Genomic DNA, 26,249 nt, shown 5'->3' with positions numbered 1-26,249 from the left:
GGCTTGCCAATGTCCATAGTGTCGGATAGAGATCCTAGAATGACCAGTAATTTCTGGAAGGGTCTCTTTGAGAATTTAGGGACAAGGCTAAACTTCTCTTCGGCCTATCATCCACAAACGGATGGCCAAAGTGAAATAGCTAACCTAACATTCTCGATCTACTAAAAGCCTATGTAACGGAAGTAGATCAAAGATCCCAATGGGAGAAGTACTTACCCTTAGTGGAGTATGCTTACAATAACACTGTACATACTTCCACAGGAAAAGAACCTTTCGAGGTAATTGAGGGAAGATCAAAAAGTCCCTTGCTACTTAAGGTACATGGGAAGATCTTCGCTGCAGATGAGTATAGCCGAGACCTACAAGATATTTTCAAAAGATTAAAGATGCTATCTCTATCTCACAGCAAAGGCAAAAGGCTGCTGCTGACAAGCACAGAAGAGCCCAAGCCTTTAAAGAAAACGATTGGGTCTTGTTAAAGTTTCCCAAGGCTCGATTAAGGCACACGACGGGCAAGAATCCTACGGGCCACCAAAAGTACTATGCTAAACTAGCAAAAAGGTACTATGGTCCCTTCCAGATTCTTAGGCCAATCAATGAGATGGCCTATCAACTTAAGTTGCCCAATCATTGGCTCATACACAATGCTTTCATGTGAGCCTATTAAAGCCTTACAAAGGAGAGCCACCTCAAGAACCAACTATTGAAGACCCACCGGAGATCGAGGACCAAGAGGAGGTGCTGCAGCCCGAGTCCATTCTCCGACATGAAGACAAGGTATTAAGAGGCGGTAAGACTATCCGACGATATCTTATTAAGTTTAAGAATTATCCTTTTGAAGATGCTAGATGGATGCAAGGCATACAATTAAAGGATAACCTAAACCTTGTCAATGCTTACAATGCTTCCCAAGAGTAAGCAAATGTACAAAATGTTAAAAATGAACAAATTTTTGTTCTTATAAGACTCTCTTTTCTTTATTTGTGCACAAAAATGAAGTAGTATGCATGCTTAGATCAAGTTTGTGGAGACGACGTCTCCCAAACACCAAGTAGAGCTTGTCACTCTACTATGGAAGACTGATAGGACTGATGTGCAGACATGCTTGTGGCAGCCTCAGGCTCTCAAGCGCCAAATGGACTAGTCATCCATTATGGAATGATGTCGTAGGGTAACATAGGGATCCTCTACCCGCTAAGAAAAGGAATCATGAACATGCTTTATCTTCTCTACACCATAGTCGAGGAGGACTATGATTTCAAGAGAGAGGTAATGTCATAATAATCAATATCTAATTCTCCTAAATGATTTTCTCATATTAAACTGATCATTTAATGTGGGGAAGGCCAGGGGAGAAAAAGCTAGAATATTGGTTAAGCTAGCAGACCGGCCACAGTAGGGATCCAAAGGAGGGAAAATAGGGATCCAAAGGGGGGGCCATCTGCAAAAGAGCCATGTGCAACAATGGGCTAAAAAGACCCTAAGGTTCAGCCCATTAAGACTTTCAAAATGCTAATGTTCCAAAATTCAAAGGTTGTGTCCAAAAGGTCAATCCTAGGGAAAATTGGATGCTTAGTGTGTGTACAAAAGTCTTCTTCAAAGCCTACAAAGGAGGGGGAGAGCCCATTTAGTAGGGGATGAGAGAGAAAGCCACACACACACACACAGGCTCCCTTTACACAAAGGGAATGAGGGACACATGTCAGCTCCCTAGGCCAGATGCCCACAAGGGTGCCCAATTCCTATTGGAAGACCCTTGAAGTGGACCAATGAGAATTAAGCTAGAGTAAATCTAGTTTAATTAATTTAAAAACATTTAATAAAAGAAACCAATGAGAATTAAGTCTCCTAGAAGACTATTGGGCAGTCTCCCAAGGGGTCCAATGAGCATTCAGGAGCCCAATGGCTTGCCTGATTCCTATTGGCCAGGAGGCAAAGGGGTCCAATGAGAGTTTAGTTTAATTATTTAATTACCTAAAGCTCTCACAAAAGGGGAAAGGGGGACACATGTCAGAAGGCTATCACTTATGCTGCTTAACACCCATTGGCTTGACTTGGGGAGGTCCAATGAGGCAAAAGCCAGACCAATTTAGTAGAAGGGCTCGCCCAAGAGAGAGGGGGGGCTGATTTTTGCTTGGCATTGACACACACACACTCACACTTGACCATGTGTGAAGAAAGAATACTCTATCTCCTCCCAAGCTTTAATGGAGAGCTCATCACCTACTCCAAGCTTGTGAGATAGAAGCCTACATCAACACTCTCTTGGCATGTGGATGCAAATCCAACCAAGAGCCAAGCTTCAATGCATGCTCATCTTCTCTACCAAGCTAATTACTAAGCTAAGCTATGCTAATATGAGTGATTATGTGAGGAGATGTACATCTTTCTCGTAAGATACTCTTCTTCCTCTCAATCTACTCTCATACCCTGCTAGCTCTCACCATCTTCGAAGGTGTGTGAGGTCTTGGGTCTGAGAACGGGGATAATTCAAGTTGTGTTTGATTAAGTGTTTTGCTTAGTGCATGAAGCTTCCATCTTCATTGCACTAGCTAGTCTTGAAGGAACACAAAGAATTGTATTGTACAATGTCTCTCTTGATGGGAGAAACCATAATACAAAGCCTTTTGGAGGGGGGACCGGCTCCATGCAAATCCGGTCCTCAACTGTTGTCAATAGCTTAATTTCTCTCTCTTTTGAAAGTATTGTTGATGCTATCTAACTAGGTGTTATGCTTTTAGTTGCTCTCTCCACCCAAGCACTCTTGTAATTCTCATTAGGAATCTATTCTAATGAAATGCCCACTATGTTCATGCTAATTTCCGCTACACATAAGTTATTAGGCCATTAAATGTTACATTTATCCCAGTCTGTTGTGTGGTTGTTCACCTGTTTTGTGATGATTTTGCAAATCATTCCATTTACCTTCTCTACGAGACCATTGCATGGTGGGTAGTATGGTGTGGAATGCCGACGTGTGATGCCTAACTTCTTCATTAGTTCTCCCACCAATTCACCTTTGAATCCTGGTCCTCTATTTGATATTATCTCAAGAGGAGTGCGAAAACGGAAAACGATATGTTCAAAAATGAACTATTCCACCTCTTGGGCTATAATGCGGGTGGTGGCCGTTGCTTCTGCCCATCGCGTCATGTAGTCTACACCCACTATGATGTACAGTTTACCTAATTGGGCCCTTGGTAGGGGACCGATTGCATCTATTCCCCATTTCTCAAAAGGACCATATGAAGTGATAGGGATTTGTGGCTCGTAGGTTAACATGCGATCACTGGCCACTTGACAAGCCTTACATGTTTTACACCAATGGTGTACATTTCTGTTCAAACTAGGCCAAAAGTATCCTGCTTGTAGAATCTTCCTACTAGTGATATCTAGAGCAAAATGACCGCCACAGACGCCGTCATGGAAACTTGAAATTATCTCTGTGATTTCACTGGAGGTTGGCACCCGGCACCCACCTGAGAATTTGATCTTTGCCCTTACAATACAAGTGAATGTCTATAAGGCGGTTCCCAGTAGCCTTCCTTATCAGCCATTGTTTTTGGCCTTTGGTGTCTCCTGCTGGACATTCTCTTGTATCTAGAAAGCTGATGATATCAGGCATAGCATCACTACCTTGGAAGAGGGGTAGTTTTAATTTGATTGCTCCTACGGGAACATGTTGTATTCTTTCTTTAGCTAGTGCATGTGCCTCTTGATTTTCTGCTCTGGGGACATGGAAGAGCTTCACCGCTTCAAACTTCTTCAGAAGGTCCTTAACTTGGCGAAGTTGACCAAGTAAAACCTGATTTTTGCACTCCCAGGTGCCATTTATCTGCCTTATCAAAAGCAAAGCGTCGCCGAACACATTTAGGCGCTGAATTTTTTGTGAAATACATTGTTCCAACCCAAGGATTAGGGCTGCATATTCTGCTTCATTGTTGGAGTGGGAGTGTAATAACTGCCCCATGGAAAATACTCTTTCTTGCTGTTCATTGAAAATGACCATGCCTGCTGCTGCAGACTGCTCCATTTTTCTCTTGTATGCTCCGTCAAAGAAAAGAGAGTGAGCCCTCTCTAGCTTAGGATTTTCTCTCGCTGGTGTTCCTTCCTTTGCTTCCGTGTTGACCTTCAGCTTCTTCTCATAATGGCGATGAGTGAGAATTCCCGCTAAACTAGCCCTGGTGGAGTTTTCTACTTGCATGGTGTAGTCAAACTCTTGTAGTCTAATTAACCACTTTGAGATCCTAGATGAGACATCCATGTGTCGCATTACATATGGGAAAACCTCTTCCATTGTCAAGATTACAAATGGTCTAGGCAGGAGATAGGAGCGGAACTTTGTGGTAGCAAACATTAGTGCTAGAACCATGTGTTCTACTCCGGTGAATCCTTTTTCTGATGGGGTCATGACTCGACTAGAGAAGTAAATAGGGCACATGAAAGAATTTTTGGGATCCTTTTGCATTAGCACTGCTCCCAGTGTATCATTTCCCACACTAGGGTTCACATAAAATGGCTCGTCCCACTTAGGAGGTGAAATAGTGGGAAGCTTAGCTAGGATTTGCTTCACCTCAGTAAACTGCTGCTCATTCTCTTCACTCCATGAGAACACATTCCTCTGGGTGAGTTGTTGTACGGGAAGGACCACTTGAGATAGCAGGTGAATGAACCTGCTTAAGTATCTTACCTTCTGAAGGAAAGAAACCAGCTTCTTGGCGGTGGTGGGTGATGATAAAGATACCAGAGCCTGTATCTTGCTAGGGTGAGCCTCGATTCCCTTAGCTGAAATTACATGACCAAGGAGAGTGACTTTTCTCTCACCAATGTGACACTTGTCCACGTTGAGTTGGCCACCCATGGTTTGCAGTCTGGTTAAGCCATCATAGACTTTGCTTAAATGAAGGGCTCGTGAGCTATAGATGCAAAAATCATCTATGAAAACCCATATTGATGTTCCAAAGTAGGGTTGGAAAACAAAAGTCACATAGCGTTTAGGAAATTAGGCGCTCCTTCGCCTTCCTCCAGTGTGGCAACCCATCTCTCCCATAAGTCCACAAACTTTGACTCGTAGGTGGCGTACTCCAGCAGGCCTCCCTGTTTTAATTCTCTCAGTAGCTGCCATAGCTTCTCCGAGGTTGTGCCTCCACCAAACCTCTTTACAAAAGCAGCCCTTAACACATCCCATGCATTCTTGGTAGCATGGGGCAATGCATTATACCAGGACTTGGCCTCTACTTTCATCAGTAGAGGAAAAATTCTAAGTCGTGAAGCGTCGTCATCTTTGTTGGAGATGACACAAGAAATGTTGTAATCATCCAAGAAGTCGGTGGTGATATCCTCTCCCTTCTTTCCACTGAACGTGGAGAAAGAAACACTTGCCATGGTGGTGACTCGGGAAATTACAAACCTTTTTCTTTTTCTCTCTCTTTTTTTTTTTAATACATCAACCGTAGCGGCTCATAGCGGCTTTTTATAGGGGTGGATGGATAGGTTAAAACATGATAAAAATAGAGACATTAAAGGAATATGGTAATCTAATATGGGGAGAATTGGGTGATAGGGTTTGGGAATTGAGGATTCTCCTACCGCCGAACCGAAAGGTAACCCGATGTAAACATCTTCTAATGGTAGAAGACTTACCACATAGATATTCACATGCATGTGCTGCAGGAATCTGAACAGGAATGCCGTCGGCCCGTTTTCCATTATGCACAGAGGGTGGAATACTTACTTATACCCTTACCGTGCCAATGTTGATGAGTCGGCACATCCACAAGAGGTCGTCGCCTTTCATGGGCTCTACCTTTCCTTCGTTGCTCAGCACGTACGGGGTGATGGCGACGCGTCTGACCACTCTCAGCCTTTTGGCTAAGAGCAATTGTAGGTAATTTTCGTAAGCGGCGTGTTGCATGAATTCTACTCCATTCAGCTGCAGCTTGTCTCCAGCCCACTGGGTCTCTCTCGTGGTAGAGAGCTTCTTCAGGATAAGTTGTACAGGGAGAGGAGGAAGATCCTCCACTCGCTTCCCAAAACAGCGAAAACAGTAGCCGAACCACTCTTCTCTAGGACATGGGAATCTTCTCACCACTTCTTCTTCTGGATTGTCGAAGTGGATTGGTAGCACTCGCATGCGTCGTGCAAATCAGTAGGCGACGTTCCGCCGCTTAGCTTTGGATGAATTCTTCTTTGACAAAGTTGTAAAGAAAGAGGATGCAAGAGAGCTACACAAGACAAGCACAAAGCACACAGAGATGGAAAGCTTCTTCTTCTTCACACAGAAAAGAGAGTACAAAATGAGTAAGTGCTAAAACTGAAAAGTAGCACATATGTACATGCGGTCACTAAGTGTGAACTCACTAGAAGCGTACTAATTTTTTGTGGTAAAAGCGCACATTTGTAAGGCCCCCATTATGAGGAGAAGCCATTGTGCGTGAAGGAAAATCACTCACCGGAAACCAAAATTTTCACGGAGAAGAATCACTATTCTTTTTTTGGGCCGGAATATTCTTTTTTGCCGGAATATTATGGCCGGACGGCGGCCGGAAAGTGATCGGAAAACAACCGGTCGGTTGGCCGGTGGCCGGTAGTCAATGGCCGATGGCCGGTGGTCGGAACTCAATGGCCGGTGGCCGGTGGTCGGAAGTCAATGGCCGTTGGCTGGTGGCCGAATTCAATGGCCGGTGGCCGAATTCAAAAGTGGACTTGTCTTCTCAAGGACGGCCACACATGGGCGGATTGGAGGGTCCGATTTGGACTTATTCGCACAAGGGCGGCTACACATGGCTGTCTCTCATAAGAGAGGGCAGCCCTTTTGGCCTATAAAAGGAGGCCATTTCTACACACATTTCATAGTGTGAAGTTGATACAACAAGGTGAGTGTGAGGTGGTGAGAGTGAAGCAAGGCGGGAGCTCCATTAAGGGTATAATCCCTTTGTAAACTACTTCTTGTTTTGAAGTACTAAAGCCATTGAGTGGCTGCTTTCCCGTGGACGTAGCCCACATTGGGTGAACCACGTATATCGTGTGTACTCTCTCTCTCTCTCTCTCTCTACTCTATAATCTCGTGTATATAAATTTGTCTCTCTCCATTAAGTAATCTACTCAATTATCTATTTAGCTACGTCTTATTTCCTAACACTACATGAGCAATGGGGTGAGCTGTGTCATCTCCTGTCTGCACATAGCCTGACACATCTGGTTTGCGCATATCTCTAAACCACTCTCTACGAGACATCATGTGATTAGAGGCACCTGAATCCACATACCAAACATCATCTTGGGTTCTTTGCAATCATTGTATTCATTACATGCTACATAACAAACATGCGCTCGTTTTTGCTGTCATCTGCATCTCTGCTAGTAGATGCATAGTTGCCTTGTTCTCTCTTTCCACTTGCTTTTCCCTTTGGACAGTCACGTGACATGTGACCTCTTTCACCACAAGTCCAAAATTCTATGCTATCTGCAGTATGTTGCTGCCTGCTTGATCCTGCACCACGACCTCTTTGACTCCCCCGGCCTTGAGACTGGTTTCCCCTGCCACCTGTATTGTTTTGATTTGATTGACCTTCTTGAAATTGGCCCCTGCAACCCCTTGGGCCTCGACCACGACCTCTACCTCTACCTCTGTTGGAGTTAGAATAGAAGGCATGTTCAGAATTATTTCTTCCATGAGAAGAAGATGTGTCAAGGTTCTTCTCCTCAAGAATAAGCATAGAAATCAAATCTTGGAACACGGGGATGTCGTCTCTTGTATTCATGGAAGACCTGAAATATACATACTCATCTCCTAGACCATCCAAGCATGCACGGAAAATGTCATCGTCTTTCACTGAGACTTTAATAGATCCAAGAGCTTCGATGATACTCTTGATCTTCAAAGCATAATCATTGATGGAGAGGTTGTTCCTCTTAACCTGATTTAGCTCCGACTTTAGTTGAAGCTTCCTGGCCTTGGTGTTCACCTCGAACACTCTGCCTAAGTTTTTCCATGCAATGGCGGGGGTTTCAGCATCCTGTAGATTGCCCATCATGCCATCTGTGATGCTCATAGAAAGCCAATACATCACTTTTCTCTGGCCTTGTTGCCAGTCCCTCAAAGTTTTCCTTTGTTTTGCTGTAGCATTTGCCTCGGGAATCTCTGGTTCCTTTTCATTGTCTCCTTCTACATAGTCCCAATAACCTTTTCCTTTTAGGAAATTTGTTATTCTGAACTTCCATGCAGGGTAGTTATTTTTCTCAAGCTTCTCAGTGACAATCTGACTGAAACCGTCAGACATCTTGAAGCACTAAGACAAAATAGCTGCAATCTGCAAAAACCTGCAAATCTGCTGAACCTGCTATCGTGGTAATTGTAACGCTTTCTACACTCAACGAGTGTCCACAATCAAGCGTACATACAACCACTGTACTTGTACAGTAAATCTCTGTGTACTGCACTTTGGAGACCTGTTCAGAAACTTGTACGAACGAAGGGATTGTGATGCTCTTGCTCTCCTAGCCTCTCTTGCCTGCACCAGGCTCTGATACCATGTAAAGAAAGAGTATGCAAGAGAGCTACACAAGATAAGCACAAAGCACACAGAGATGGAAATCTTCTTCTTCTTCACACAGAAAAGAGAGTACAAAATGAGTAAGTCCTAAAACTGAAAAGTAGCACATATGTACATGCTATCACTAAGTGTGAACTCGCTAGAAGCGTACTAGACTGGCACTATAAGTGTAGTCCAGCTGTAGAATCACTGGTAGAGATCCTCCGTGTCGGTCACCTAACGCGCAAGTGAGTAAATGCCGTAAGCGGCCAAGACCCGTAGTGGATGCCAGCTCAAGATGTAGAGCTCGACATCTGAACAAAAGTGGGTACAACCCGGCTTTCTGAGCTTGAAGCACTTGCTTAGCCAAATGCCTTTCCCTTCGGGGTCATGTGTTTCCAGGCTAGCCTATCTTCTCCTTGCCTCGAGCAGCCCCTTTAGGCCACTTTGGAGTTATATCTTTGACTGCAGTTTCTTTAGGGAAAAGAGGCCTCACCGTTTGCTTCCCTTCCTTGACGTGAATGATTTCTTTGCGATGAATGTCGATGTAGGCACTCATCGACCGTGTGCCTTGGTTGACAACAGTGATGGCACTTCACCAATCTCCCACCTGATGCTTTCGATTTATAGTTAGAACGAGCGAAACGAGATGGAGAATTTACCTCTTGAACGTTGATGACACTGCAGCCTGGCAGTAGCACCTCAATGAAGGCGGCTAGTGCCTCCTTCGTCTCCTCTTCTTCCGTCCTCCAGTTAGAAAACTCCTTCATCCACTCGTCCATGATTGATAGTGGGCCTCACTTTCAACATTGTAAACTGAAGGGTCTTAGAAAAGCCCTCCTTCGTGGGGGCACCAAATGACGGACGCAAAGCGAACCCCGAACCCCGATGGCTAGGGCTGAAAATTGCAACCCTGTCCGCCCCTCCCAATGCGTTTTGCCCTACACATGCATGGAAAAAATTTGTAAGCCCTTCACTCAGAAGAGCATGTTGGTCAAGTATCCCTTCCTCAATGAAGGGTCCTTGCATAGTAAACCTTCCCTAGGAAGGGCAAGCTCCCAAATTGCCCTGCAGGGGTTACTTCATGCTAGCCACTATCCAACATGTACAACTAGGTGCCCACTTTGGAAATTGGGTGTCGACTCTAGAGTCGAGAGTGAAGAGTCCCTTATTGAGACTTTATTTTTTTGTTATTCAGAATATTACATTTCTATCATATATTACTTGGACTGATAACGAGGCTACACATCACTACGTCTGAGCTTGGTCTTAGGAGGTTTATGATAATTGCCTAAAATTTCATTTTCTCTCGAGTCTACTGTGCTTTTGCAAACCTGAGATTTTTCACTAATGCATTGTTGTGCGCTCAACTCGAAGCCATTGGAGATACTCATTGGGAATCATTATTTAGTATAAAGGGTGATAGCCAATCTTCCTTCTCTGCATGCAATCAACGGATGGTGCGTTTTTGTCCTTAGCGGACAACCACTATTGCTAAATAGCCCATTTAAATCTTCGCACAAGTTTTACCTCTTTGATGCCAGGCATATGAATTGGCATTGCGTTTTTTGTTTCAAGAATGGTTTGCCTGCATTTAAATTGATTGGTCCCGACCTCCCAATGCAGCAACATCAACCCACCGTCTACATCTTATTTTATATGTTTGATTGTACTAGGACAACACATTTGTGCTTAAGGCTAAGCTAATCGTAACTTGACATTCTATAATGCCAAGATTTGCAATCACAACTTTATTGTGTTTAGATTGGAAGGGTGGAAACTTTTTAACGCTTCATCGTGAAGGTTGGACCACAATATTACCTTTCCCATGGGAGTGGCAACCATACAAGTTCCCCTTCCCTAGGAAGAGCAACAGTGCCCTGCAATTTCCAGCCTTGCTATGGCCTCTAAAATGCCGGGGGCCAAATGGCGTGCCTCAAGCCTGCCACGATAAAGTGAACAGGGGGCACCACCTAGCTTTGAGCGGCTAGGACGCAAAACCACGATGATATGAACACCGCAAGCCTACACATTGAGAGAGAGAGAGAGAGAGAGAGAGAGAGAGAGAGAGAGAGAATATCTGCAAATGATGAAAACCCTCGGGGGTGTGAGGGTGAATTATTTCTGCAATATTTACAAGGTGGCATGCCATGGTGGTAGAGAGGTAGGGGGAGGAGGTGGTGCAACCTACTTGGTGCGTTCTCTAAGGAGGCTCAATGATTGTGAATACTTACCACCAAGAGCATGCATACGTGTGTGCATCGACCATTGGAGTCAAGAGATGGATGTGGTTCCCTTCGCATGGTGCAATTCCCAAGGCAAACCCAACACACAAGCCCCCTCCCCGTGATGGTGATAGTGTCAATCCTTCCTACTACACTCTACCAAATGCTTGGTTCCTCATGAATTGCCCCCCCCCTCAGATAGTGACCTCTTAGTGACAATTTATAGGTGTTGGCTGCTTGGATTATGGTAATCCCAGTGTGGTTAGGGTAAGCTTAATCGGGGAGATAAAGCAAGTGGTGGGCCCGGTGTGGTTGACCCTTGCTTTGTTTTGGGAGGTTATTAAAAGATGGGAATCTCTAGGTGGGCCTTTGTGACCATCACTTAGAGAGAGGATATTTACAAAAGAATGAAAATTTACAATGACTGAGGTGAAAACTGAAGATAATGATGGAAATAACCTTTAAATTACTTGGATGGCATCATGGTTGCTTGTTGCCGGCGAATGGCGTGCCGCTGGTGTAACGGTGTCGTGCGTACTTCTTTTCGGAGTCGACCGGGGCATGCCTTCGGCGCATTTTATCTTTTTGTTGTTGGCGGCGCATGCTTTGGATCCTTCTTCTTTTGTTTGTTGATGTCGTAGTCGTTTTCTTCGTTGTATCTGTGGTGCGGTGTCAAGAAATTTGCGGTCTTGCCAGGAAAGCACCGGGCTTATGGCTGTGAGAGTTTGTGAGAGAACTCAACAAAAACTATATGAAGGAGTTAAACCATAGATGCCATGAAGACTAGGGTTTGGAAAGAAGTGCAATCAAAGAAGACTCACTCTTTCTCTCTTGCACTCACACACACAAAGAAAGAACGCAAAAGAGAATGTCAAAACAATACGAAGATGAAAACATCAAGGCTATGGTCATATCGTATCATGGGTAATATGAAAGGGTTAATGGATGAGTTAATGGCATTCAATCTTGGCTGACCAAATAGGCTACGAATTGTTCTTTGGAATTGTAGTTTTGTGCTTACCATAATATATATATTTTGTCTAGTGATTGAGATTAATTGTGTGTACAAATCCTCTTGGTTCATAGCAAGATAACTACGCTTACATCAAAAGAAAAATTATAGTCTATGAGAGGTAGTATGATGGGATCCGGTGATAGAAGTATTTCATTGAGCCTTTCAGGGCCGAACAGAAACACTATACGTTGTTGAAAGTGTATTTTACGGCTAATCCATACGTTAATTCTAATAGATCGTACAGAGTGAAAGCGATAGAAATGATCATCATGTGGGTTATTCATCTAGGATAGTATGTGAGAAATGTAGATATGAGAGAAGTGAAGAGATGAGAAGTTTCCCTCCCAAGCCCTATTCTTGCCCGTAGGCAATAAGGATACTGCGGGGAGAGATGTACCTGTAGCAAAGAGAACCTAGAGAGGATGAATTACTAAGAATGAGAGAGATAGGTTTGGTTAAGGAGATGAGATTAGATACATATATATATATATATGTATTGGATTAGAGATGAAAATGAAAACAACAAGAAATCAAGAAAACATCAATGTAGAACACATCTTACTTGAAACCCTTCGGCACCATTAGTGATGGGAGAGAGAAGAAGAGTGGATAATTCCACTTTGATTGATACACCAAGTGCAAGACCTTCTTTGATTAGAGTTGATCTTCCAAGTTTAGCTTGTTGCAAGAATGACTAGTCTCCCTCTAGGAGAAAGTGTAGGCTTGGGCTTATGTTAATGGCTAAGTACAATTAGGTATTACTACTCACTCCCTCGAGAATTCCTCTCATCAATGGCTTGAATGCTTGAGTTCCTTCCAAGGAAGAAGAGGTCCCCTTTTATAGGTGAAGGGATCCCACAAGGGTTTACACAAGAAGAGAGGAGCCAGTGTGAACAGGAATTGGAAAAGTTGGAAATGAGCTGTCCCTGCATGATGTGGGCAGACTGGGGTCCAGTATTTTGATCATATCTCCTCAACCGTAGCTCCAAATAAAAAAATAAAAATATGGGCAAAAACTTCAACTCATTAGCTACGATTTTCATTTTAAAATCATTCTCCAATTCAGATTGGAACCTTGTGTAAAAAATTCATCAAAATAGGGTCCATTTATGGCAGCAAAAGTCTTCATGTGGTCTCCTTAGCCTTGACTTTCATTTAATTCCCAAGGACACCTCATGCCATATGAAAGCATGACATTTCTCCTTGACAAAGTTTTGTAACCATGCCTGCAATAATGCATTAAAATAAGTGCATCTTTGAAATCATGCCACATAGTGTCCCACTAGGATTTGATTCCCTCCTAGTAGCTATTTAAAAAGAAATATAAGAAAAATATGAAAAATACATAGAATATATATAGATTGGAGTTTACCCTAGATATAGGATCTAGCTAGGGTGTGAGATAATAATGAGATGGTAGAAAGAAAGAATCAATGCTTTTTGCCCCAAGTTAAAGAGGTGGAGCTATTGACACTTTTCCCATAGTATTTTTTGATGGTAAAGTAAGGATATGTTACCCTTGAGAAAAATAATAGGATGAGATAGAAGGATTATTATTATACTTAAATATGCATATGTACACTATAGGAAATATAATTATGTATCTAAAAAAATACAAGATAGATCTTGTAGCATGCGTTCCCACTATGTACGTGTCACAGCACGACATCCACCCCCTCTAAACCTGCACATCCTCCGGTATGTGCCACATTGTCTCTTTGTAAGATTAGACCTCTTGTACATCTTCCTTGTCTCCTTCTTCACTGGATGATTCCAGAGCTTCATGTTCACTTTGATCTTCACCTGTGTTTTTCACTTCTTCCTCATCCATATCTTCTAGATCATTGTCTCCTCTTCTCTTAAACATTTTAATCCTTTTTCCTGCAATGGGAATCTTTACTTCTGTACCATCTAGTTCAGACAAGCTGTAAGTAGCATTTTCATGCACATGCTTTACAACATACGGTCCAAACCATCTTTTTGAGAACTTACGCATGACTGTGTGCTGGTTATCAAGGCTACTATCATACACTAAAACCCAGTCACCTTTGTCAATTGCTTTGCTCCTGAGTCGATGTCGCTTATCAAAATAGTCCTTGTTTTTCAACCTTGAATTTTTGAGTCGTTCTTTTGCAGCCTCAATGTCTCCAGGTCTTCTCTCTAGCTGCCTTATACGCAGTGCAAGGAGATCTTCCCTACTAAGCCCCTCTTGCCAAGGTAGTACATTCCATGTTGGAATTGTATCCTCAATCGGCATCACTGGCTTTTGACCATGCATTAGCTCCGTAGGCATGTAGCCAGTTACTGAGCTATGTGTTGTACGATCAACCCATAAAGCATATGGTAACAATTTTGGCCACTCACCAACTCTTCCTTTGCAAGCCTTGGCCAAAGCTTTGATGATAGGAGAATGCCCTCTTTCACTCTTTCCATTGCCTTCAGGGTTGTAAGCTGTAGTAAGAGAAAGCTTGATCCCTAATCTAGAAAAGAACTCCCTTGCTTCTTCGGCATCCAGTTCACCTCGATCTGCAGTGATTTTTCCCACACAACCATAACGGCAAATCACCTCATCAAGAAGGAATTTGCACACAGCTTCTGTGGTCTTAGCTCTTAATGCTCTTCCTTCAACCTGGTTAGTTAGGTCCTCTCGTGCAAGAACCAAGTATCTCATCTGCCAGAGTCCTAAAGGCATCGTGACTAGATCCACAACCCATTTATAGTGCATGGCTAGTGGATATGTAGGGTGCAATCCATCACGATGTCGAACATTTGAATACATTTGACAAGTTACACATGACTCTACAAATTGAGATACATCTTTATACATACCCTTCCACCATTATTTTTCTTTCAACTTGGAGAAGGTTGCCCACACACCCCTTTGTCCAGCCCATAGACTCTCATGAAACTCTTGCATGAGCTTTACTTGAGTCTCTTTTTTACATATAACCCGTTGTGGTGTAGCACCCTTTTGTTTAGGATGCTTCCACAAGTAACCATCCCTTAAAAAGTACCCATATGCTTTCCTGCGTATCCTCTTGAATTCTTGTTCAGACCAATCATCCTGTTTTGTTAGAGTACTCAAGTACCTTCCAATAGAAATCCAATCACCTTCATAAAGATCTTTCAAGAACAATTCAAGTGAATTAGTCATGCAGACATTGTTACCTTTGACATGAGAGATAGAATAGAATTTTGTGCCTACATCATCTCCCTCATCAATCATTTGTGACTCATCTTCATACCTTTCCCTTGATAGCATATCTGCCACTGTATTGTCTTTACCTGCAATGTGCTTAAACTCGGGATTTAAGGACTTAATGTAGGCAATCCACCGCAACATAGCAATGTCTGGTGTTGAGCAGCTTGTAATCATCCCAAGAAGTGGTAGACAATCTGTTTCTACAACCACACATGCACCAATTAGGTACTCTTTCCCACTTTTCAAGGCTGTAACTATACCCCATAACTCTCTCTTTATCTGTGGATAGTTTCTTTGGCGAGCACTTAGTACCTTTGCTCCAAATCTTACCACATACCTATGTCCTTCTTTGTCATCTTGCCCTATTGCCCATCCAATCCACATAGGACTGGTATCTACTGTCACAATCACTGGCCTTTGACACTCATAGTCTACCTTTCTCAAAGTCGTTGCTGACTGGAGTAACTCCTTTAGCTTTTTCATGGATTTTACATGTGCTTCTGTCCATTTAAACTTTTGATTCTTTCTAAGCAGCTGATAAAGAGGATCAGCTACATGTGCATAATGTGGAATCCAAATAACATAGAAGACACATGCTCCAGAAACCTTCTAACCTCAGTGATGCTAGTGCATGTTTCTTTCATTCTTTGGATGGCATCTACCTTTGATGGACAAGGTTTCCTACCATATGGCCCGCACATGTGCCCCACAATGAGCACTTCTTTGACACCAAACATAGACTTTTTCCCTGACAATGTAAGATTCACTTCTTCCAACCTAGACAAAATTTTATCACAATCATTTATGTGATTTACCACAAACCTGCGACATCCCTTGAGATCCAAAGCTTCATCTTTGTCACTTTCTTCACATCCTTTGATAGGCAAATCATCAATGAAAGGCATTGTGATTTGAGGAATAAAGTCACGTAAGACCTTATTCATCCCATTCATCATATGTGCAACCGAGTTGGTTGCTCCCTGTGGCAAGGTACACATCCTTACCAAACCCAAAGGTGTCCTCATGGTTGTCAAGTCTCTGCTTTCGATTGCAAGCTGAAATTGATCATACCCTGAGTAGAGATCCCCCATTGAGTAGATTGCCCTCCCTGCAAACGCCTCTGCAAATTCATCCACAATTGGACCTGTACCTACATTTCTAATTGTCACCTTGTTCACTGGTTGCATATCTTGGATGAAGCGTAGAGAACCATTCTTCTTTGGAACTGTGAACCACCTGTTTGAGTATGGAGCACAAGAAGGCTCCAAGATTCCCATTTTGATTTTCTCATTCAGTAGCTCTACTAACTTTGGCAAATGAGCCTTTGGAACCGGAATAGGCCGCAGATTCCAAGGCACATGAGGTATTGTGAAAATTACCATAGGAGCTACAATATAAGGATCAACACATCCTATCTCATGTGGCTCAAATGCAAAAGCCTTACCATGCTTGAAAGCATTTCTTTGAAGCACTTTGTCTCCTCCTGTGTTAGAAACTCCTCGCAACCAATCTGCAACTCTTGAAAAGACTCCTTTGTGAAGGTATGCCCGATCTTTTTAGGATTCCGCAAACTTGGTTGTAAAGAAGCCTGTTCAATCTTTTCCCTGTTGTTGGGTGGTAAGGGTGAAGCTACTGGTTTCACCTTCTTTGCTACACTCTTGTATTTAGTTTCAACATGGACTTCTGGGCCAACTGTTTGGCTTTCTTTAAAGGCTTCTATTACTTGATACATTTCCATAGAGCAAACTTCCACAACTTCATTTTCAAGATGCAAACTAGACCTCATTATAGCATCAAGCTCACCCATAGTATCTACAAAAGAAACTTGTTCACACAAACCCAAAACATTTTCAGTAGGCTTTAGCAACCCACTCTTTTTCATGCCTATTTGTACATTATGCACATATTGCCTCTCATATCTCTTCAAATCTTCAAGTTTTGTAAAACATACTGATCCATTCCTTGTTACCAAGGAGCTCATCGAGAAAGTTTCACCTATTTTTGGATCAAGCGAGACCTTTTTCTTTCTGTACCACTGCAATCCCGCTTTACAATGGTACTTGGCCAAAACCCATCATTTCTCTATGATCATGAAACTCTTTGCTTACCTTTGGTAGAGGATGTTCTCTGAGGTTGTCACGATTTCTTTCATGGTTTACACAGACTGTGAGAAATTGGACAGCTCGTTTACCATCTTTGCTACGTATTCTAGCATATGCTGAACCATCGTCCATTACCTTTGTTTCCATTCGAACTCCCACAATGTAGGGTTGTCCAAGGATGAGATGATATGAAGATGTATCCTGTACAAAGAAGTTTTGGTCAATCTTTACATCACCTATTGTTACCTTCACACCTGGACATGCTGCATACAATTCACCGGATGAATTGTTTGCCACTTTTACCATCCAGCCATGATCTGTGTCCATCGGCCATTTGCACTTGTTGTAGAGACTCTTTGACATTATGTTTATTTCTGAACCATGGTCAATCAAGGCAACAAATGGCTCTTCAAGATCACCTACCTTGACCAAAGTTTCTGTGTAGTAGCCCTTGCCCAATGACTTCGTGAATAGTAACTCCTAGGAATATCTTCAACTTCTTCATCATCATTTGAGAAATGCACTTGCTTCACTCTCCCACTAGATTGGTAGCATCCTACACAGCTCCATCATTCTCCTTATTTTGCAGTTGCATCCCTTGTGTCTTTGAGGTTTCCCCTTCAACCTGTGGACGAGAAACTTCAGCAAGGGTTTGCCTTTCTCTTGATGATGTCAATGATCTCCTCATGGAATTCACGCTTTGCAATGCCAAGAACTTCTCCCAGAGTAAACTCAATCTTGCTATTCAAGATCCTTTCCTCCAAGACTTTCTTTAAATCTGTAGCAACCTCAATATCAGATTGTAGTTTATAAGTTGGGCCTTTTGTCTTACCTTTTGTTGGCTCTTTCTTCTTTCCTGTTGTAGACTCCTCCATGAGTACTTCAGGTGGAGATGCTCCTTGTGTTGAGGGTGTTTGAGAAGGCATTGAGTCGCTTCTTCCCCACTTCTAGAAGCTCTTTTTGATGGTCCTTCATCAGCATTCTCACGTCTGCGCTTCTCTTCTACAATTGCCTCATTTTGTTGGCATTTTGTAATGTAGGCATGCACTGACAATGAGTCCACTGGATCATTCCATCCTGTTTCTAGACGTATGCAATCACCTGCTTCATGTAGAATCTCTTTTGTAAGCTTTCCTTTTTAGCTAATTGCATGACATTTGGCCAAATTTTGACCATGATGGTCACTCACTCTTCATCACAAAAATGTTCAATTTTTACTCCATAAGTAGCTGCCTCAACTGAAGAGGTGGCATGCTTGGTTGCCATATCTTCAACTAAGGTTTGCATTCCCCCCTTCCCAAAGTTAGTTCTCAAGGGTAGACCTGTCTCTCTTAAGTGGATTTTACCATCCTTAAAAAAGACAACATCTTTTGACAAAGCATCACTAAAATCATCACAATCCCTTCTTACATGGTCTGTTTACTATCCACACCAAATACATCTATAAACAAACCCTTCTTTGGGCTGTTTGTCTTTGCCTAGGAAGTGGCCCTGATGGTTGGCCTTTTTCTTCAAGCTTTGCAAACTTCACCTTCAAGTCACGCATTCCCTTCACAAGCTCATCTAGCATGGACTCATCAAACTTAGGAGCGATAAAAGTAGGCTTTACCATTTTGTCAGAAGTTGAGGTGGAAGGACTTGTAGTGTTTACTACCATCTTGTCCCTTCTTCTTTGTCGTTTGGCAAGCAGTGAGACAGCACCTTCAACCTCATTCCAGTCGGTCTTTAGTCCTTGCTCATCATCTTTATCTTCAAGAAGAAGCTCCAAATTTTCTTGAAACTCTTTACCTGCAGCTTGTAAGAAAAGATCTGTCTTCTCTGCATCTAGTGTGGCCCTTTCTGTCCTAGTGAGTTGTGCATAGCGCCGCTCAAATTCCCTAAGTAACTCTGTTATTCATAGTCCTTGCTTTGGCTTGACTACCCATTCTAAGAATGTCCTTTTGGTCACTCTCTCCGAGTCCTCCATGAAATATTCCTCCTTTAAAGCTACTTTGAGTTCTTCCCAATTTCTCCCATGCCCATCTTTAATTGCCCTAACATGCTCCCTAATTTCTGGAGCAACAACTAGCTCAAAGCTTTGAATCATCTCACCTTCTGACATACGATGCAGCTCCATCTCCTTCACATAATCACGTAAGTACTTGGTTACATCTCTCCCATTGAACTGATCCATTCTGTTGACGACCGCTTGTATGGCCTTTCTTGCTGAAATCTCCCTTCTTTCAGTAGCATGTTGTTGTTGCATGAACATTGCAAATGCTTGAAACATTTGCATTGTTGTTGGGTCAAAATGCATACCCTATTTCTCAACATGATCACCCATGGTTACCCACAAACTCTCACCCTGGCAGTTTCGCGTCGGGTTCACCAAAAATATGTCCGGAAATTTGCGGTCTTGCCAGGAAAGCACCGGGCTTATGGCTGTGAGAGTTTGTGAGAGAACTCAACAAAAACTATATGAAGGAGTTAAACCATAGATGCCATGAAGACTAGGGTTTGGAAAGAAGTGCAATCAAAGAAGACTCACTCTTTCTCTCTTGCACTCACACACACAAAGAAAGAACGCAAAAGAGAATGTCAAAACAATACGAAGATGAAAACATCAAGGCTATGGTCATATCGTATCATGGGTAATATGAAAGGGTTAATGGATGAGTTAATGGCATTCAATCTTGGCTGACCAAATAGGCTACGAATTGTTCTTTGGAATTGTAGTTTTGTGCTTACCATAATATATATATTTTGTCTAGTGATTGGGATTAATTGTGTGTACAAATCCTCTTGGTTCATAGCAAGATAACTACGCTTACATCAAAAGAAAAATTATAGTCTATGAGAGGTAGTATGATGGGATCCGGTGATAGAAGTATTTCATTGAGCCTTTCAGGGCCGAACAGAAACACTATACGTTGTTGAAAGTGTATTTTACGGCTAATCCATACGTTAATTCTAATAGATCATACAAAGTGAAAGCGATAGAAATGATCATCATGTGGGTTATTCATCTAGGATAGTATGTGAGAAATGTAGATATGAGAGAAGTGAAGAGATGAGAAGTTTCCCTCCCAAGCCCTATTCTTGCCCGTAGGCAATAAGGATACTGCGGGGAGAGATGTACCTGTAGCAAAGAGAACCTAGAGAGGATGAATTACTAAGAATGAGAGAGATAGGTTTGGTTAAGGAGATGAGATTAGATACATATATATATATATATATATATATGTTGGATTAGAGATGAAAATGAAAACAACAAGAAATCAAGAAAACATCAATGTAGAACACATCTTACTTGAAACCCTTCGGCACCATTAGTGATGGGAGAGAGAAGAAGAGTGGATAATTCCACTTTGATTGATACACCAAGTGCAAGACCTTCTTTGATTAGAGTTGATCTTCCAAGTTTAGCTTGTTGCAAGAATGACTAGTCTCCCTCTAGGAGAAAGTGTAGGCTTGGGCTTATGTTAATGGCTAAGTACAATTAGGCATTACTACTCACTCCCTCGAGAATTCCTCTCATCAATGGCTTGAATGCTTGAGTTCCTTCCAAGGAAGAAGAGGTCCCCTTTTATAGGTGAAGGGAACCCACAAGGGTTTACACAAGAAGAGAGGAGCCAGTGTGAACAGGAATTGGAAAAGTTGGAAATGAGCTGTCCCTGCATGATGTGGGCAGACTGGGGTCCAGTATTTTGATCATATCTCCTCAACCGTAGCTCCAAATAAAAAAATAAAAATATGAGCAAAAACTTCAGCTCATTAGCTACGATTTTCATTTTAAAATCATTCTCCAATTCGGATTGGAACCTTGTGTAAAAAATTCATCAAAATAGGGTCCATTTATGGCAGCAAAAGTCTTCATGTGGTCTCCTTAGCCTTGACTTTCATTTAATTCCCAAGGACACCTCATGCCATATGAAAGCATGACATTTCTCCTTGACAAAGTTTTGTAACCATGCTTGCAATAATGCATTAAAATAAGTGTATCTTTGAAATCATGCCACCTAGTGTCCCACTAGGATTTGATTCCCTCCTAGTAGCTATTTAAAAAGAAATATAAGAAAAATATGAAAAATACATAGAATATATATAGATTGGAAATTACCCTAGATATAGGATTTAGATAGGGTGTGAGATAACAATGAGATGGTAGAAAGAAAGAATCAATGCTTTTTGCCCCAAGTTAAAGAGGTGGAGCTATTGACACTTTTCCCATAGTATTTTTTGATGGTAAAGTAAGGATATGTTACCCTTGAGAAAAATAATAGGATGAGATAGAAGGCTTATTATTATACTTAAATATGCATATGTACACTATAGGAAATATAATTATGTATCTAAAAAAATACAAGATAGATCTTGTAGCATGCGTTCCTACTATGTACGTGTCACAGCACGACAGCGGTGCGTATATGTGTGTGTGTGTATGTATTCGTGCATGAGGACGTGTGTGTGTGTGTGTGTGTTTTGTATAGGTATGTGTGTGCGAAAACGTGCGTGGGAAGGGGGGGCTATATATATATAATGTATATATAGTTATTTCTTTTTTTTTTCTTCTGGCGGATGGCCGACGGCCTCTTTTCTGGGCAAGGTAGATGGGGGGGGGGGGGGGGGGGGGTAATAGGGGTAGAGAGTGTGTGGTGTGTGTGTGTGTATTGCGGACTGCGTGAGGCCCGAAAGGGTGTGTGTGTGCGTGCTTTACGGACTGCGCCTGCGCGAGGTGAATGGGTGGGTGTGTGGCGGACTGCTGCGCACAGCACCGATGGGAGAGAGGGGAGGGGGGGTGATTGTGTGTGTGTGTGTGTGTGTGTGTGTTGTGTGTGTGGGTGGTCCTATGCGACGCTGACCGTGAGAGAGAGAGAGAGAGAGAGAGAGAGAGAGAGAGAGAGAGAGAGAGAGAGAGAGAGAGAGAGAGGATATTCTTGCTTGCGTGGCCTGAGCGCCCGGGTGAGAGAGAGCTGGAGTATCCGCGCTGAGCCTTGAGAGAGAGTGTGTGAGGGAGAGGGGGGGGGTGAGGTTTTGGGATAAGAGAGAGAGAGAGAGAGAGAGAGAGAAGAGAGAGAGAGAGAGAGAGAGAGAGAGAGAGAGAGAGAGAGAGAGAGAGAGTGAGGGAGAGGGATGAGTTGGGGAGTGGGGTATGGGAGATGTGTGGGTGAGAGGGAGAGGGGGGGGGGGGGGTTCATTGTCTTGCATGGGAGCTTGAGGACGAGGGGGGATAAGTGAATGGTGAAGTGAGGGAATATATCCGCGGGCCAAGAGGGGGGGGGGGGGGATGAGGCCGAGGAGAGGGGAATGAGGCCGATGGAGGGTGAGGCGAGTGGGTGGGGAAGAGGGGTCGGGGAGAGAATATTAGCGGGCCAAAGGGGGGTGGCAGAGTGGGGGGGGGGGGGGGGGGGGGGGGGGGGGGGGTTTCCATGCGGCTCACACAGAGGGAGCACGAGAGAGGGGTCGGGAGTTTTTTTTTTTTAGGGCTTCTGCCTGGACGGGGAGGGTAAATTGAGAGAGAGAGATATTAGGGAAAGGGTATGTAGGGAAAATGAGAGAGAGAGAGAGAGAGAGAGAGAGAGAGAGAGAGAGAGAGAGAGAGAGAGAGAGAGAGAGAGAGAGAGAGAGAGAGTTTTTATCCAATGCACGTAGGGTGGGGGGGGGGGGGGGGGGAATAAGCTACGGTGGGGGTTACTGAGAGTGGGGGGGTGAAATGAGTTTTTTTTCTCTTTTTTCGTTGATTTCCGAAAGTCGGCTATCACCATATTGGAGAGCATCAAATACGAGTTCCTTATCAACGTTTGAATGGTGCTTGTTGTATCATCTTTCTCCACAGGTTTCAGAGCCTTCAAAACTTTCTCAGGGGCGAAGGGAGGGCACCATTGATCACCAGCTTTCTAAGGTACATCTGCTGAGCAGCTGATGATGATTCAAAAGCATTCAAGGTTTTTGTTTGAGCCATTATAAAAAGGCTCAATAGGAAGCAATATGCGCCACTGCAAGATGAGGATGCAAAAACCCAGCCTTGGGCCTCTTTCTCTGCTTCCATATCATAAAGGTATCCCGTTACCTTGACGGACAAGATATAAAAGCTTATAAGTTATGGGACTCACAATTGTTCTGGTGTTGTGAATTGCACCTAAGTGCTTCAATCCGAAAAGCTCAGATGCGGTAGTGGGCATCAGGGACCATTGAGCTCCAAAACAACTTCCAACGAGCACTGGCCCAATGTAAAGAACATTTGAGAATGCAAGAGCTATGCCAAGATTCCCGACTACCATAGCTCCAAGAGTGATCACTATAAAAAGGGTCCTTGGCAATCCCTTGGAATGAGGAAACCGGTCCGATATATGTCCTGCACCAAATTGGCCCAATAAATTCCATAAGCACAAGAAGATTTAGAAATTTTCTCATGTAGGAAAACAGAGTGTTTTTGATACAATGCATAACATCATGAGCTTCTGCTCAAGAGGCACCGCATACCTAGCTAGGTACGATTGGGGGCAGGGGACCCCCGGCCCCCCCACTGGGCCGGCGGTCCCCTGCCCCCAATCGTACCTAGCTAGGTATGCAGCGCCTCCCTCCCAGAAGCTCATGATGTTGAGGTAAGTCACAATGTGGGAAATATTGTGAGAATTTGTCCAAAACTTCCTGTGAAGGAGCCAAGAGTACTGATTTCACTTGTGGTGTAGCCTAATGATGACCCCATCTGGCTCATGTTGTTGATAACTGTAAGCCCAGATCCCAGCGGAAGCCATAAACAAAAGCCAGAAGTTTAGGAAGCGCATTGCCTGCAGCAAGCTAGCGTCTTCCCCGTGTTGGGTGTATCTACTTCTCCCACCTTGTTTGAAATATCGTCTGCAGTACATATTCGTCAGCCATGCTAGACTCGTCTACAGTAAGCTCTGCCTTCACCGCCTTGAGCTTCAAAAAATTCACGAGGGACATTTGTTACTCTCTAAGAGATCATCTAAATCACATGCGTATTTTTAAAAACCCTATACATACAAGCTACGAGGTAAAAATTTACTCACTCCTTTTTCTTTACAATTTTTTTCTCATAATGCAATAAAAAAATCCCTTTTGTAGATGTTAATCCCTATGTTGCGGGAGCGAATCACACCACCCATAAAGTGCATGTAACACAGCTTAGATCAACATAATCTTAATCGAGGACACAGATGACACGATAGACACACGAAGGAAATCTCTTTAGCTTGTCAGATTGAGACCATCCTACACATACAACACTTTGGAAGGCCAACTAAACCACAATCTAGAGTCTCACTGCTCTCAACTATACCATCTACCCACGTACACACAAACGGAAGAAAACCCATCAAATCATACCAGAACCGTACAAAACTTAAGGAACACCATCCTCTCACTAGGATACACCTGTCCTTAAGCCTCTACACTCAAAATCCTAGCTCTAAACCCATCTGCAAAAAATGCGTATAAAGACAGAGCAGAATTCTGAAATGCCCAAAACTGAAGTCTATGAATACATGTGCGTAGCTTATGTTGCTACGATTCTAACGACTAGTTGCAGGCAAAAACGGATATCGTTTGATATACTTACGACCACGAGTATCTCGTAGATGCGCGAACGTGTATGCTCCGTTCCACGAAGAATGTTTGGCGTTGTCGCGTAGCTCTTGCTGAGGCTAACGCGATGGTGCAATCGGATCTCCAATGTGATGAGCGAGCGGGGAGTAACGCCAAGATGAAGCTCACGCTCTCTCTCTCTTCCTCCCTCACACACAACCGACGACAGCTCAAAACTTACGATTATGATAAAAGGTCTTCTTACAAAATGACCTAGGTACCTTCTATACTAAGCTCACCTTAAGTTAAACATAAAATAGAGTTTGAGGGGTAAAATGGCTTTGTATTTACAATCTGGAAGTGCCATTGCACCCTAGCTTCTTCCACTCGACTATCTACTTATTACAAATGATGTTTATAACCATAATCCTTAGCATTCCATAACTCTCAGAGAATAAGGCTTTGTTGAGTTATGGCGTGTTGTTGACCTAGCTATCAACACTCTCCCCCTCCACGTTCATGTCGTCCCTGACATACCTGGTTGTCGATGTCGATGCGGTCTTTGTTGTCGCTTTGCTGTCGTGAAGAAAGTATAGGCTGTAGCCTTTGCACAAGCTTGTCTTGTTCGTCCAATCCGACGTACATAGTCTTCACATGATTCAGGAAAATCATAATTGATGACGAACTTTATGTCCTTCACTGCCAAGCTTTGAGCTACAATATCATCTGCTGTCTTTATAGGGCTCTTTCCAGATTGAAATTCAGAAAAAGCCCAGGCTCGTTCAGCTTGACTCTTATCATCATGGATAGAGAAAGCTCCATCCATTACTTGCTCCAACAAATCTGTCAATTCTGAGTATTTGTGATTCTCAGAACAACTTCTACAATCTGTAGAATTGAGTGATTGGCTTTCAAATCTTGTGAACCATTGGTAGCTTTGTAAGAATTATGTAGAAATTGTCTTGCTAAACCTTCAACTTCTTTAGGCCAAGTTGCACTCCAATACAAATTTTGTCTATCAAGCCAAATCTGAGGGATAAATTTTTTTGATTCGAGGTTCAAGACCAATGTCTAGCATTCGATTCGCCTCATCAAGGACAATCTTTTGAGATCCTTTAATTACTTCTGTGTCTGCTTTTCTTCATTGGGGACTTCTTTGTTCTTGCATCAAGGTAATCAAAGCCGCATTTTCCATTGTTAGCTTTCTATGTTTTGTAAATCATTATACTGCTTCTACTGATATATGACTTAATTAAAGCCGACAAACCCCAATTAATTTCCCAAGTTAGGAACTTGCATCAAAAACATGACTATCAATGAGCTATCATTGTCCATTTGTCCCCAGAATTCATATACATGATGTACAGGGTATGTAGATGGTGATGGACGCAAAGCGGACCCCGAATCCCGACGGCCTCTAAAACGCCGAGGGCCGAATGGCGCGCCTCGATCTTGCAATGGTAAAATGAACAGGGGGCACCACCTACCTTTTTGCGGCTAGGACACAAACCACGATGATATAAACACCGCAAAATTACACACCGAGAGAGAGAGAGAGAGAGAGAGAGAGAGAGAGAGAGAGAGAGAGAGAGAGAGAGAGAGAGAGAGAGAGAGAGAGAGAGAGATTTGCAAATGATGAAAACC

This window comes from Adiantum capillus-veneris, chromosome 8, assembly GCF_014529385.1.
Source record: "Adiantum capillus-veneris isolate H3 chromosome 8, ASM1452938v2, whole genome shotgun sequence".
In the NCBI taxonomy this organism is placed as follows: Eukaryota; Viridiplantae; Streptophyta; class Polypodiopsida; order Polypodiales; family Pteridaceae; genus Adiantum; species Adiantum capillus-veneris.
The sequence above is the reverse complement of the archived record's forward strand: the minus strand, read 5'-3'. Positions refer to the sequence as shown.